General features: G+C 39.2%; 1 protein-coding gene across 1 annotated transcript in view; it reads right to left on the reverse strand.

Annotated features, from left to right (window-relative positions):
- The window catches only part of dntt (deoxynucleotidyltransferase, terminal), a 191005-nt gene that overhangs the window by 49006 nt on the left and 128918 nt on the right, over window positions 1-13081 (reverse strand).

A 13081-nucleotide genomic window follows, 5' to 3' on the forward strand; every position in this document is an offset into this window, starting at 1 on the left:
ATCTCATTGTAGGTTCCAGCAGCAACTTATTGACCAATTTACCAACTTGTTAACCAGCTTGATTGTATGTGACAAAGCATGGGTGTCAATGGTATGAAATTTGGAGACTCTTGCTACTGATCAGGAATAAACGTATAGTCAAGTGTGTTTACAAAAATATCTCGGTAAAACCTTTGATTTTGCTGGATAGATCGGTCATTTTTGTTCCATTGTGATTAACATCATCCCAAGGTATCTGTAAACAAGCTAAAATTGATTTGCCAGCAACTTTTTCACAAAATGCCCTTTGAATATATCAATACTGCTACCTTGATGATAATAACTGTTGTATATTCAACACTTGACCCATATCATTTGGAGTTGGATCACCATCAGACAAATAATTATTGTAAACCAGCATGTAAAATATTCTTCAACATGAAGTGCAGTAATTATTGTTATACACAGAAAGCCCTGGAGGTTTAAATTGGATAGCTCCTGAAAATTGGTACAAAGAGTTCAATGCATAATTAACCCCTTGTTTTCATTGCAGGCAGCACGCCATTTTCTTGCTGCCTGCCCAATTGTATAATTTTTCCACGCAGTTAATATTAACCATGCTGTTAAATGCCTGTATGCCTTGGCCAGAGACCTAAGATTGTGTGTGGTTTGTACCACAGTTAGCCTGTGACACTTAAAGCCAGCTCGCAGCACTGTGGCAGCAGTCGACAATAAAAGTCATTGCAGAAGTCATTCTGACCTAAGTAGAATGACAAACAGAATGGGAGATTTTCAGGTGCCACAGTGGAACCTTGGTAGAAGAGGAAGAAATACATAATCTATTCTTTGGGGCCAAGAGGCCCCCCAGATCAGCTCTACAAAGACAATGAATAGAGATAGCTGTGAGGGCCGTTGCCAGAAGTCAAGTCCTGAGGATCCGGATGCAGTACTGCAGGAAGTTCAATGACCTCACGTGACTTGTCAAGGTCAGTGATGGTAGCTTCAAATGTGACATCCTATCAGCTGCATCAGTAGCCTTAGACACTGTTCACTGCTCCACAATACCAGTTGATCAGCTCCCAACAAAGGTAATCAAAGACAAAGGTGACTGGTAAACAGGACTTGTTACAAGTCAGAACCAATTTCAGATGAGTTGAGGCAGAGTGAAGCAGTTCCAGAAGGCAACTCAATATCTTTCTAGGCAACTGAAGATGGACAGTAAGTGTTGGTCTTGCCTACAACGACTACACTCTATGCTTGTGCATTGGCTATACTGTACTTAGGAGTCCTGGACCATGATGTCAGTGGGTAGACAATGTCACTCAGTCGCCCATCCCTAACTCTGTTGCAGCAGCTTCAGTCTAGTTGGCACCACCTATTTGCTGTGGAATAAAATCATCATGACTGCTTCCAGGATACTGGGTAAACTCCTGTGTGATCTGCTGTTTGTGCTCTCCAGTGAAGCCAGACAGTGAAGGAACAGAGTCCCTGTTGATGATGGAACATTTCAGAGTTCAAGGGCATCCACAAAGAGAACCATGGGCAATCAATTGCAGCATGCATTGGAGGAAGGCCTGTTGTTTTTGCCAAGCCACATATGCACTACACTCACTACATCCTGGCATCAAAGAATGAAATGTGGACTGCTCTCTTTACATATAGAACTTTGGTTATCCTCCCCCCTCCCCCACCTCCCAGAATAAGATAAATTACTGGAAATATCTGCAGCTTCTATATTGAAAGATAAAAGTTGGTGTCCACATCCCCTCGACAGACATTGGCAGTGCAATCCCTGCCCCATTCTGTAGTTGCAACTGTGGTTGCAGAAGATGGGGGATTTCAGTGAGGATGCTTTTTATTAAGAGTAGATGTCTCAGTCTATGTTCCTCATGAGTTCAGACAGGAGAATTGCTCCGTGAACACCTTGGACAGATATGGGCTGCTGAAAGGTCTTTCCACCCATTTTAGCAGCTTGTCCTCTTTGTACCCTTTACTCAATCTTGCAGTAATGCTGTTATCCAAGGGGAACACTCCCATATCCCATATTTGATTTACGCAGGAGCCTTGAAGTCAGAATAAAGTCCTTCAGTACCAGCTCTGCCACTTCCTGCACCATTTCATAGATTTAAAGACTACTTGAAACACTTGTAGCATTGTAGTTACATCCTGTAAAAATCAATAATTATTTGTAAGAATTAATGAATCTTTTAACAGGCAGTGTTGGAGTGCCCAAGTATTCAGCAGTGCAAGGTTACGAGGACATTAGCTGGAGCATTGTAAAATGGCAGCACTGACATTACATCTGCATTCTACAGTAATTGATTTCATGGTCTCCTTAATCCGCATACATCTGTGGGAGCATGAACCACCAGACTCAAGGACAGCTTCTATGCCACTGTTATCATAATTTTGAATGGTCCTCTCATACACTAAAAGATGAACTCTTGAACTCTGGATCTCCCGATCTACCTCTTTGTGGCCCTTGCACTTGATTTGTCTACCTGCACTGCATTTTCTCTATAATTGCAACACTATATTCTGCAATCTGTTTTCTTTTTCTACCTCGATGTAATTATGTATGGCATGATCTGTCTGGATGGCATGCAAAACAAAAGCTTTTCACTGTATCTCGTTACATGTGACAATAATAATCCAATACCAATGTATAGTGTTACCTGCATGAACACTGATACTCCCTATCCCTCTTGTCACAAAGTGGACATCATGTTGGAACAGAAACTATACCTGCAGTACCCAACATGTGGTATGTTACCAAATTTACACTGCTGCTCTTCCACATTGAGGGCTGTCATACTTGAAAACATAATTAAAATAATTAGGTTACTATCTCCACTGAATAGTATAGATGTGAAGCATTTGGAGCTGGTGTGATTTCAGTTGTTTCCTAGATAAAAGTAGCACATTTAATGATTTTTTTTGTGTGGAGATTGCTGCAATGCATTCATTATGAATTCAGCTGAAACCAGTTAAGATTCCTAAAAGCAATGTTACTGTATTGATGAATTTTTGGATTAAATTCTTGGATCAAGTAGAAAGTGTATGTTTCAAAAGCTCTGCAGCAATTATAAGTTCAAACTGCAGCAGATGCTATGGATAAGGTAGCATAACAACAGTGTGCAACAAAACACAACTGGAACAAGAACAGATGTCTCATTAAATCAACGCTAGTGCTTACTTGATAAACAAAGTCTTGGGAAATTTGGGTTCATCTGCCAAAGGACAAGTGACAGATTTCACACATGCAAAGAAATGCTCCAATAACCCTACTTCAAAAAATAGTAATTAACTCTGCATTTTAACTTTGGATATAAACAGTCTTGAATGAATGAGAGTTCAGAAGGTACAGGAAACAGTGTATGAAGCTTTGCTGCAGTGATTACGTATAACCTTTCGAACTGTTGCCAAATGTCGACTGAAGTTATTTTGTGCCTCCCATTAACGTACAGATTTTGCTTTAAGTGCTAGCAAGTTCGTGTGGTATTACTATAGTTACAAATTACAGAAAAGTGATTTGACCTTAACTCCTTACTTCAGTAGATGTCGCATGGAAATCTACTTTCAGTAAATCACTGTGACTTTTGACCGTGCTGAATCAAATTTTCCATCAGAGCGTACATTTTGAGGGGTAATCAGCTAACCACAGCAAGGTTTTAATCTCTTTAATTATACCAGCATTTCCACATTGTTTAATTTTCCTTTGTTCAGATGTGGTTAGCAGTCAAAGGTAATCAATGCAGTTTACAAGGTGAAATCGAGTGGGCAATATCACAGTCGGCTTTGATTACTGACTTAGTTCCCGCAGTGCTGAAAAGAAATTTGTCTACTTCTTCATTGATTTATCTTCCCTTTGATTTGTTTTCAGATGGATTCAACTGTTCATTGAAGGTGGATAGTAATCTACATTTGGTCCCATCAATGGGGAAATTTGTCAAAAATATGAAAGGGGACCTCTGTCAGCAGTTTCCAAAAGCTTGGGCCAGATACAGCTGGAATGTGGAAAAAGTCCATCTTCTGTAGCCTGCTGCCTCCTGATCATGTGCACTCAGTAACGATGGTGAGTGGCTATTGTAAACATAGATGATGCAGCAGCTCCATTCACTATTGCATCCAAAGATTGTGACAATTTATTTCACTTCAAAGTTCAATTTTAATGTTACTTCTTTGCTAAAGCATCAGGTGACACCAGATAAAGTTCCCACCAGCAAAGATTCACAGGATGTTTCAGCTTTTGCAAATTCAAATTTGTGCCCAGAAATCCTGGATTCCTTGATTGAATCCATCCAGTTAGGTTTCCACCACCACCACAGCTCTTTTCAAACCACAAATAACACAAAGATATCTATCTGTCCTCTTGAACCTTTTGCACAGTGTGTCCAAACCACCCTCTTCTGCTGCTTCTCCACTGTCACCTGCTGCACTCATTTGTCTCCATTTTTATTTGCAAGTAGAAAACTGCAGGTACAGGAAACCTGAAATTAAAACAAAATTGCTGAGAATACTCAGCAGGTCAGGCAGCATCTGTGGAGGGTGGAACAGCATTAATGTTTCAGGCTGATGACCATTCATCAGAAAAGATCTGATGAGTTCTAATGAAAGAGCATCAACCTGAAACTCTGTTTCTCTCTTCACAAATGCTGCCTGGCCTATTGAGTATCCCCAGCATTTTCTGTCCTTTTTCGTTCATTCAGTTATTGCCAGAGAATCACTTTGAGTGACTCCCTTCCTGCTTCTGCATTATTCCTCCTGGTGTTCCCCAAGGTTGATTGCTTGGTTCTATCCTATTTCTTATTCACATGCTGAGCAATATCCAAGACCATATCATAAGGTTCTACACGTAGACCGATGACACACAGTACTGCAGTCCCCACTACCACTCTTGACCCCCTCCGCCATCTAAGCAGATTTCACTTATCACATGTCCATGTCATCAGCATTTCCATCCATTTCCACCTCTGTGGCACTGAACTTTGTTTTATTAATAATTTTTATTGCACATGGGCAATCCTAGCAAGGTCATCATTTACTGTCCATCTTTAGTTATCATGAGAGGTGTTCTTCTTGAACTGCTCCACCCTGCTTTACATCATCTGCTGCTGAAAGACTCATCCATGTTTTGTTAGCTCTAAACCTGACCATTCCGACACATTTCAGGCTCTCATTCAACCATATATAAATTTGAAATCTTCCAAAACGTTGCTAACTGTGATCTCGCTTGCACTAAGCTTCATTTCCAGATACCTCGGTCTTTACTGATCTGATTTATATACTGTTATAGCCTTGCACCTCCCAATCTCTGCAATAACCAACAGAGTTACATCAAGATATCTATGCCCCTTCAGTTTCAATTTAGTTGTTAACCATTGGTGGCTATGCCTCTGATTGATAGGTTACAAGCTCTGGAATTCCCTCTGTGAAATCCTATCACTTCTCTCCTCCGTTAGAACAGTCATTATAATCTATCTTTGATCATGCTCTGTCATCTGCCCTAATATCTCCTCATGTGGCTAATCTTGACTGATAGCCATTCTGTTAAACACCTTGGAAGATTTTCTAATGCTAATATAACTTCTTCTTATGAATTCAAATGCTCTTTCTAATATCTGGCACTTGTATGACCAGCAGAACAGTCTCCTTCATCACTTTAAAGATATTTTATTCATATCATTATTATTTTTTAAAGTCATTCTAGAAATCTATATTTTTTTATCTTAAAAATGCAATGAGATTGCGAGGGACAGGCTGACATTGGAGGCATGATGTGAAGTTATCGTAAGATGGGAAGAGTGTTGATGTGCCATTGGGTGTGACTACAGATGCCTGAAGACCAGGAGAGATCAGGGAGATGTGGGGTGGGGGGTGGTGGCATCAGAGATGGCATTTTGTTGGAAAGTCAGAGATTGTGAGGGAAACCAGGCTTCAGTGACGGAGCATGTAGTGATTATGGATGGTTTTTGAGGGAGAAACAATTTGGTAAATGCTCATTGGAAATGTTTTGGTGAGAATACTGCAGTTCCTCCTGGCCCACAAGTAGCAATTCATTTACAGGAAGAGCTGACCTTTCCTTGTTGGGTTCCCTGGAACACCTGGACCACACTCATTAAAAATAAAGAACACCATTAAAATGGAAGCAAGACCCTACAAAAAAGGAACCAATAACTGACCCACTTCCATGTGTACAATGATGAAACCCAGTTCTACCTCAACATCACCTCTCTTATTTCTCCCACAGTGTAATTTTATTTGACAATTCACCTGTGAAGAGTCTCCAGATGATTTGCTCCATGGAAGACTAAGTATACCTTTGATATTTAATACCTGAACATACTCTTTATTGAGTCTTAGTCCCTTTAATACATTCTCATACAAGAAAACAAGCAGGCTGTTTTGTAGTCTCTAAGGTGGTGGTTACTTGAAACAGGATGTTTGACATTCTGACAGTACTACAGGCTAATATTATATTTGGACTCATACTTTACTATGTTCGGATTTATGTTTATGATCCCTGAAAATAAATTCAAAATAAAAGGTGTTTTGTACAGTTCTACAATAGTGACAGTAGTAATGCAAAGAGTTAATATATATGGCTTAAATTGCTCTGGTATATTAATCTGAAAACAGACTATTCTCCCTTGTCCACCCAGCCAAGCTAAAGTCTGCATAATTAGCAATCCACAGCTGCCTCTACCTGCTGCCACAGAAGCTCAATTGACGCTCTAGAAGTGCCTGTAATGATACATGGGAATTTAACATTAAAATAAGCAGTACCACAGCTCCCAGCTTTCAAAGACATTATTCCACTATTTCACACCTACAGTATGTATAATACATCTACCTTAACTTCTGACATCAATTGGCATTAGATTATGCAGGAATTTCTGGTTGGACTATTCTTTGCGATCTTTAATGATAAAATATGTAAAATCAGTGAAATAAAGATTAAACTAAGCTGTTTTAATTTAGAGACCACTCCCCAGTGCTGTACTCAATGAATCATAGCCCTGACTCTCCACCCACCCCCTCTGAGCGCACAAACCCTACAGATTCAGACAGCTAGGCCCAAGTGCAACACACAAAATGCTGGAGGAACTCAGCAGGTCAGGCTGCCCAAGTGCACTTGGTGCTGAATTCACAGTTCCATTAGAGTTAATTGCTTTTTTTGAGGTCACGCTGCAAGTATGCGTTGGCCTCATTCCTGCCCCCAAAATTATTATAATTAAGCAGATTGGTCCACTGTTATTATGTCTTTAGCAGCACCACTCTTCACTGGCTGAGTACCCATTTACAAAGGGCAGTGGCAGGCCCCAATGTGATTGTTTGCTGAACAATACTACTTCAAGCCTGATTGTCTGATTTTGTGGAATTCAGATTCTTCCTGCCATTTATGCCAAAGTGAACCTTGTGTTTTAGAGCTAACATGACATTTTCTCTTCTGCCTGTTGTTATTTTCTGTGTTCACCACTTATTTATTTCGCATGTCTAGCGATAGCAGTCTTGTTACCACAGGTTGAAATTTATGACTTCAAGTTCAGTACTTAGTTTAAGTATTCTCTTGGCTTCCCATTAATGCTCAGGATTTGATGGAGGCAGAAAATTGTAGAATCATAGGTTTGTTACTCTGAAGAGGGAGACCATTCAGCCTATTAATTCTATGTTGTCTTCGTTTAGAACATTCCTATTAGTCCCATTCCCCTACTCTTTCTCCATAGCACTGCAAATCATCCTCCTTAAAGTGGTTTTTTATTACCCCTTTAAGACACTGAGCGATTCTGTTTTCATTATCTTACAGATAGTGACTTACAGATCATAACTACTCTCTGAATAAGCACATATTTCTCACATTCTTCCTGCATCTTTGCCCAAAATTGTAAACCTATATCCCCCAGTGATATGCTAGTGATGGCACATACACCCAGTCTCCCTCTGTGGTCTCCCCCATCAGAGATGCAAGGCTTCAGAAAATTTAATTTATTTCACATAATATCCAGAATAAAAGCTATGCACTCTGGATTTATCTGAGAAATTGAATGGTAAATGTTTAAGTGCATTAAATTGTCTAGTTACACTGCCAGGGGAGGATGGGCCAACAATCATTTTGATCAAGGCCCTCTGCTACAACATTTGTTAACACTCAAAGCCCAGTGGGCTGGGAATAGAAGATGGGGTTGGAAGCCTGTGATATGGGGAATCATCAGGCTGAGATGAGAAGAGGGTGGTTGAGTTATTGGCCTGAGATTGGACTAGGGGAATCATCAGGACAGGATGGCATTAGCCAGGTCAGGTGGTTGGGCAGTGGTGAGTAGGAGCATGGGCAGTGGTAGATGGGGGCATCATGAAGATGGTTGCTGGTTATGGTGGTGGGAGGGGAGGAGAGGGCAGGATGTAGGACATGGTTGTGTGGGGGTGGTCAGTCTGGGAGGCTGGTATTCAGTGAAGTGATATAACAGGCATTTCATAGTTGTTGTTGGAGGGTAGTTGGCAGATCAGTAGGTGGGGAAAGCATGAGCCAAGGGGTTTGCAAGGAAGAGAATTCAGGCAAGTAAATACTTAGAGATGGGGTCCCAAAGCTGGACATCCATGGCCACATTCAAACAGATGATAACCCTAGAAGGGGTACATAGCACAATGGATGCTATTCTATACATAAGAGCTTGTCTGTGCATTACTGCTCTGAACACACAAAAGATCTGTTAAGAAGAGCACTAAGATCATGCAGTTCACGTTGAATCTCCAATTATCCTTTAAGTTTTAATTTTTCTGAATCATATAGTGCACAAAGGTGTATTGCTACATAATCCAATTTCCAAGCATATGGCTCCTGACAAAATTCAGGTTGCAGTGATGAAGACCAGTACTTCCGATCTATTTGTACCATTAGCAAAGATGTCCAGTGGTGTGGAAAATTGCTCAGGTATGTCTTATCCACAGAGCAAATCCAATCTAGCCAACTAAACCTCCATCAATGAACCCTCAATCACCAGCAAATTGATGGTAGAGGTCGTTGACAGTGCTATCAAGTAGCACTTACTCATTAATATCCTGCTCACTGATTTCATATTGGATTCCACCGGGACTACATGGGTCCAGACCTCATTATAGCTTTGATCCGAACCTTACAAATGAGCAGAGTTCCAGAGGTGAGGCGAGGCTGACTACCCTCAATATTAAGGTGGCTTTTGACAAAAATAAAAAAAAACAATGGATTTATAAACTTGCTACAATTCATTTCAAACTTCTTGTTGAAGTCAAGTTCTACCCCATATTTTCCTTCATTAAGAAAGTTATCATTGAATTGCTGTAGAATGTAATCATAATTGAATGAAGTATTATATTTAAATTACAGTTAATGTTAGAAATGGCTACCCCTTTTTAGCACATTTCTGTTGCCTGAAATTTGAACGGAGTCTTTAACTTATATATCTAGTGTTTAAAAACAATGTGCAGAAGACAATCAATATCAACTCATTAAACATTAGAACATAGAACAGTACAACATGAGGAAAGGCCCTTCAGCACACAATATCTTGACCATGATGCCAATTTAAATAATCCCATTTGCCTGCCATGGCCCATATCCCTCCATCTCCTGCCTATTCAGATGACTATCAAAATGCCTCTCAAATATTGCTCCCATATGTTTCCACCATTTCCCAGGCAGCATGTTCTAAGTACCTTCCACTCTCTGTGTAAAAAACTTGCCTTGCAGATATCCTTTAAACTTTCCCCTCTCTCACCTTGAAGCTATGCCATCTAGTATTTGGTAATTCCACCTTAGGAAAAAGACTCTATCTACCCTGTCTATGCCTTTCATAATTTTATATACATTTATTAAAATTAGTTGGTTAATAAATTATAAGTATGTATATTTTTTTTATTTTTTGACATTTACTGAAAAAGCAAATTAAAAATTGTTTCCAAATTGTATTATGACATTGCCATTGCAGCAGTAAGGTACCCGGCAAGCTAGTTACTGCTTGTTTGATGTCTATGATTTTAGTTGATCCTCAATGGCTGAGGTCATCAAAAATCTTTAGAATTTTTTCAACATGCTGAAGAATGCTTCTGGGACCAGTTTTTTTTTAAAATTAAAATGAATCATAGTTGTCCTTTTGTGTGATATTGCAATCTCAGAAGCTGATAATCAGGTAGCAGAGAGCAGGATTTTGAAGCAATTACAACACTGAATCTCCAATATATCAGCATTATATAATCTGAGGCACTTCAATATGGTATGATGAGCGTTTTTGTGGATCCTAAGCAAACATGGGGGATAAGAAGGTGGTTAAAATATAAGCTTAGCAAGACAGACTGCAATGTTCATTCTTAGTGGCAGCGAAGAGGCAGCAAAAAGTGGCATTGACTTTTAAATAAATTATAGTTTTATTAAGTATGTGATAAATGTTGCCTTTTCATACTCAGCATTTATCCGATTGGTAATGTAGAATATACCACTAGAAGGGAAACAAGAATTTGTCTTTTTTCACCTCATTCAACAAATATAGACTATTACTACTATCACAGTGAATAACATGTAAAGAAATTTATATTTTATATTTCCTTGGTTATTTTTTTCTTAATATCCTTGCCAATATCCTCTCCACTAACAAGAAACAAGCTGTACTTTAGTAAATAACTTCTTATCTTTTATGGGTTATGGCTAAGATAGGCTGAAAGATGGATTACAGAAGTGCATACCATGTCATCACTCAAGGACTACAAGTCCCTAAGCAATCAAGGACCTGAACATGTCTGTACTTCATCCCTTGACCATCTGTTATGCTGTATAATATGCACCTTCTCCTTTGTTGCCTTTGTAAAATAAAAGTGAGCCAAAAATAGGGTGTCAAGGTGAACTGACTGGACAATCTGTATACCTGGCAAATGTCCCAATTCTTGTAGTAATCTTCTACTTCCTGAAGCACTATGCGCCTTAAAACAAAAGGACACAAATTAGCAAATTTGCTCAGTGGAACATAGTTGTTGGCAGGAACTCAACCTAAATGGCCACCGAGATATTCTCTAAATGCCTCAGAGATTCTCAATTCACTGTGCAACACTATATTTAATTTGTGATGTTTGTAATGCACTTACAAACAGCATCTTTGCTTTGGCTAACTGACAGAGTTAAGTACACAGGGAAGCAAGAGGAAATGCAAAAACTCAAAGAAACAACAAAGAAATATTTATAAAGGCTAATACAACATGGAAAAAGAAAACAACAGATATAATCAATGTAAAACCAATGGAGGCAAGGAGAAAGTGGAAGTTAAATAGTTTGGAAAAATAAACAAGTCTTCAAAGAGAATGATGCCAGTGACTGCAAAAAACAAAGAGGACCTATAACCAAAAAGAGAAAGTTACAAAGGGGATTATAGATACACAACAGTTGAAAACACCGCATGGAAGGGCAAAGGCAACAGATAGACTGGAACTCCACTGACTGCAATTTCCCCTCCAGGTAATGCACTATCTTAGGTTGGAAATGTATCACCAAACCTTAATCTTCACGGAATCAAACTACAGGAACTCCCTGCCATGGGATTACTGTCACTCACAGATTCAAGAAGACGGTTTACCACCCAGTTCTGAAGGACAATTAAGGATGGGCAGTAAATTATAACATTATGAATGGCACTGTCATCCTCAGAGTGAATAAGAAAAACATAGAATTAATGAACACAAAGAACGATTGCAAAGATAATGCATTGGAAGATATGCAGAGATAAAGAATTGGCAAGCAAAACAAGTAAAGTAACCAAGATATAAAATACCTTGACAAATTCTTATTTCATAAGATTTTTTTTTCTCAGGACTCCCCCTTTTGAATTCTTCAAATACTAAATGTAACTCCTGCCAAGATCGTAAGCAGATGACTCATTCCTTGGTCTCTTCATGCTACTCTGTATCAAATTTTGATGTGAATTCCTGAAGGTATCTTGTTCTGATATTTATTGGGGTTGATTTCAACTCAACCTACCCAGTATTCTCAGTTAAAATTAGGTTGAGAGATGAACTACTAACAACCACTCACAAAATTAACTCTTGCAAGTGAATTCAATGCCTGTCTAAAGTAGGGGAAAGCCACAATAACAAAGGCAAGTTACAGTGCTATCAGCTCAAAAGAAGAACGTATGCAAATTTATCTTGACCTTATGTTCCTTTGGCTTTTCTACTAGACTAAAACTAGATTGCAATTGGATTTACACAGTTCTTCCGATTATCTAAAACTCCCTGTTCTTTTGCAAAGAGGACAGGCTCCACTCCTGATATTATGGTTTCTCTGGTCCCCAACTCTCAACTCTCCCACACATGAAACAGAAGAGTCCCTCCTCATCATGTACTAATGTGGTGAGGAGGGACTCTTCTCTGCCTGCTGCTCGTTGTTTTCCACCTTCTTTGGGGTAGGAGTAAACAGGCAGCATTTGAATGAGGCTCAATGGTTTAAAGTACCTGTGGCTTCCCAGCACAACTGCTAAGACAAATATCAACTCCCTAAAGCATTTGCCAACTGAAAATATTTAGTCCTTGTCAATCTATGAGGTGCCTCTGTGAGCATGTGCCCTTCATATCCTCAGCAATTGCACCAATAGTACGAATGTTACTACCACACTGTACAATAACCGAGTAACTCTTGAATATGTAGAAAGACAAGAAAAATTCTTTATCTTGAGAATATCCGTCTATTGATTTAAGATGGCAAAAGCATACAGTGAGTAGGTGATAATAACCAATGGATGGGTGATGTCAAGACACAAGAGACTGCAGATGCTGGAACCTGGAGCAAAGAAACAAACTGCTGGAGGAACTCAGCGGTTTGAGCAGCATCTGTGGAGGCAAAGTGATAGTCGACGTTCTGGGCCAAGACCCTGTATCAGGATATCTGACATCAGTGATTCAGAAGAGCAATGTATGATGTAGAATTACAACATTATTTGCATCTACTAAGGTTCTGTAATGCAGATTATACTGACACTATTCTTTGTAAAATTAACTGAAAAAGTTATAAAATTAGATTTCTGTCTTCATTCTGTATAATTTAAAATTGTTAGGGTAATAATTATTAAAAATAGTGTCAGCCAGCTAT

Source organism: Pristis pectinata, chromosome 12, assembly GCF_009764475.1.
Source record: "Pristis pectinata isolate sPriPec2 chromosome 12, sPriPec2.1.pri, whole genome shotgun sequence".
Taxonomy (NCBI): domain Eukaryota; kingdom Metazoa; phylum Chordata; class Chondrichthyes; order Rhinopristiformes; family Pristidae; genus Pristis; species Pristis pectinata.